General features: G+C 44.6%; 1 pseudogene; it reads left to right on the top strand.

The window, feature by feature from the left end:
• The first annotated feature begins 1,049 nt into the window (after nt 1–1,049).
• LOC106979487 (ATPase PAAT-like) lies at nt 1,050–3,124 on the top strand (annotated as a pseudogene).
• Nucleotides 3,125–3,495: the final 371 nt, after the last annotated feature.

Below are 3,495 nucleotides of genomic sequence, written 5' to 3'. Positions count from 1 at the left end.
ATAGGAAATTCAATTCTTGTTCTTGGCCCCAGGTGCCTTTCTATCCCCGTATTGTCTGACTTCTTGAAGCTGTAGAATGTGCTAACAAATATACCGCAAGGAAATCGGATTCGGTGACGGAATCCCCGGGCCCCAGTCAATGACCCCGAGTGGGTCTGCCTTGGGTGGAGATATCCCAGGACCCACGAAGTGGGTGATTGTAAAAGGCTTGCAACGGGGTCCTGCCACGTGCTGCTCAGGCTGGCAAAACAGCCTTCTGAGTTACTGTCCCTCCTCTTGGTCTGACCCTTGGACCTTGAGCCCCAGAGCCGTCCCCTCATACCTGCTCTGCCCAACTCATGTTCACACGGTTCCAAAAGCAATCTCACCCCTTGTCTCCGATAGTTCCTCTCGAGATAAAAACAGATGCTCAGAAATGAACTTTCCCCCCTATTTTATTGTATTCTTATATTTAAAGACAAACTGCTTTGGGCATTAAGATGCTGCTATCTACATCTGTTTGCATCATTTAATTTCCTGCCAAAAATTTATATGCTAACCTGATTTTAATGGGTAAAACTAAAGCTATAGTTTCCTTTCACACAAGGCAAGTCAGGGATGCTCATTTTCCACTGCTCCGACCCCATGCCTCTGTCACATGAACCATGTTTAAGAGTTCTCTCTTATAATCTAGAGGGAAAACTTTATTTAAAGATATTTTTTATAGACAACTGGGTTTTAAGGGCAACTAACTTGCCTAAGAGCTCTGTTTGATTTTCTTCTTGAGCTTGCTTTCTTTGAAGATTCCTTGGAAACAGCTTTTAGAAATATGGTGCCATCTCTGGGAACCATAAAGTGCCAAGTCCGACAAGACCCCCATGGTTTGCGTGTGTCTATGGTGAAATGGAATGTATTCATCTAAAGCTCACCCACCCTTGCTAAATGTTTCTTTAAACACAAGCCCTTACACTGTTGCTTGCTTTCTGCCATGCTATGAGTGTTAGATGATGAGGACCTCTTCCAGGGAGCTGTCCATAGGAGAACCTCAACCTCAGTTGATTCCAGACGTCATGGCTCCGGTGGATACAGACTCAAAGCCTGCTGGGTTCTCAACCCCTGGATTTGAAAAGCCACCAGAGGATGTTGGAACTAGGAAGGAGGCCTTGAGCAGGGATTCCAGCAAGGGCAAGAGAAGGCCAGACTTCCACGCATATCTGGGACACCAGGTGTGGGAATGATTCAAGTCGTCGATGTCAGTGTGGTTCTCAGGGCAACTGGCCCAATGGTTCTGTCTGACATCAGATGCTGGAACGTTGGGGTGCCGGAATTCAGGACTAAAATACTGGCTTTTAGAGTGAGAATTCTCTTTGTGGCAGGAGCTCAGTAGACCAGAGAGCATGTATATTGCAGGAGGAACAGGAAGTGGGATGTAGCCTCCAGGGGAGGGGATCAGAATGGGATGGTAGTTTGGTGGGCGGGGGGGAGGGGGGAAGGTCCAGTCACTTCACGGACCAGAAAATTGATTTTAAAGAAGCACTCAGTGGAGGTGTAGCTCAAGAACAAGATGAAGAAGTGTTTACTAAAACATTTGGTTTGTTTTAAGTAATGTTTGTCCCAATTAAAATAGTAAAGTACAAACACAATCAGTGTATACAACTTGGAAAAAAACTCAGAAAATCACAAAGAGAGCTTCCAGGGTTAGCCTGGGCTGGCGGCGGCAGAATGGAGACCGGGCCTGAGGACAAGGGACTGACCTGCCGCCCGATGCTGGCCTCTTCCTGGGATGCTGCAGGTGAAACTCTGGCCCACAGCCTTCCTCGCACCCAGGCTCGTCCGCGTGCCACCTGTCCTGGGGCCGAGATCTGGTGATTTTGAAGAGAAGCCTGAACAGCCAAGATGAACACCCCTGCTTCTTTTACCTGAGATGTGGCCCTAACGGGGTGAGCACAAAATGATTTTCTACAAAAAATACAGAAAACTGGAGTCCCCCAGCCACGCTTGTAAAATAAAGTTGCTCTCCGTTGGTGAAAAGCAATGTGTTCATCACTAAAGTTATGGTACACGTGAGGCCGGTTTCAGCAAATTCTTCAACGAGCTCTCCTTCAAAAGTTCAAAGCAAGTAAGGGAGGATCATCTTACATACATCAAGTGACCTCAGTGTTCATTGAAAGTATACCCGTTACTGCAAATCTAGAACTGTAAGGTGATAGGGTCATAGATTATTTTTGTTTGCAGTATTTTTTGTTTTTTAGGATCGAGGCTAGACCTCCAGAGGGTCCAAACTATCGTAGAGTTTCTGGGGTCAAGGTTGTCACCTGGAGCTCAGCAATTGATGAATATGATTAGGTTTCAATGGCAGAATTGGATTCCTATTCGAAAGCGGCATCGGCCGGTTTTGGGAATTAAGGGATCCAAACGTATGATTGACCTACAATCGTCATCGACCTCAGGAGCCTTGCACGAGTCACCCTCCACACCTTTTCCTTTTTCTTTTCCTTTCAGAACTGGATTGACATCTGGAACCGTGACTGGAGACTTAAATGCTTCCATTGAGAAGAGTCCGCAGCAACCTGGTGGAGGAAATATTACAAACCCCAGAGTGTAAAATTGTGCCACAAAACCATCCTCTCCTTGAGAATGACCTTAAAAATGCAATTTCTTCTTTCCTAGCAAAGAATGCAAGTGACAACTCTGATATTCCCAACTCCTAGTTGCTGTCTTTTCTTGGGAATCTATGTAGTCTGGTCAACCATCTCCGTGTGGGACATTCACGCCAAGTAGCAGGAAGACATCGCTGACGTTTGGTCATTGTTGGTGTTGCAATGGAAGAGCAACCTGTGTGCTCCTATTTGGAAAAGATTCTTACTAAAAATATGGAACTGATGGAAGAAAGACTCTTGTGGAATATATTGATCTGCGAATATATAAACTTCAGGAGTACACAGATACAAAGATCGTTTTGTTAATAAACATGCTGCAGAATCCCTACTCCTCACCCACTTATCATGTACAAGGCACTACAGAAATTTACTACACATTTATTGCAAAGCCAAAACCCCAAAAGTTCAAAGCAACTAGGGGAGGACCATCTTACTTACATCAAGTGACCTCAGTGTTCATTTTAGCTGTTCTTGTTACTGTATAGGGTCATAGATTATTTTTGTTCGCAGTATTTTTTGCTTTGATTTTTTACTTTGATTTACTTTTATTTTTGTTTAAGCATTTAAACTTTTTAAGGACTTAAAAATTTTTTTTAAACATTTATTTACTTTTGAGAGACAGACAGAGCATGAGTGGGGGAGAGGTAGAGAGAAAGGGAGACCCAGAATCTGGAGCAGGCTCTGTGCTCTGAGCTGTCAGCACAGAGCCCGTCGCGGGGCCTGAGAACCATGAGATCGTGACCTGAGCCAAAGTTGGACGCTCAACTGACTGAGCCACGTAGGTGCCCCTAAACTTTTTAAGGATTTCTAATGCAATTCATGAGTGTGTTGTATATGTGTTTGACTTAAGTACTGT

The sequence above is a fragment of the Acinonyx jubatus genome, chromosome E4 (assembly GCF_027475565.1).
Source record: "Acinonyx jubatus isolate Ajub_Pintada_27869175 chromosome E4, VMU_Ajub_asm_v1.0, whole genome shotgun sequence".
In the NCBI taxonomy this organism is placed as follows: domain Eukaryota; kingdom Metazoa; phylum Chordata; class Mammalia; order Carnivora; family Felidae; genus Acinonyx; species Acinonyx jubatus.
Note: the sequence above shows the minus strand (reverse complement) of the source record. Positions and strands in the feature narration are given on the sequence as shown.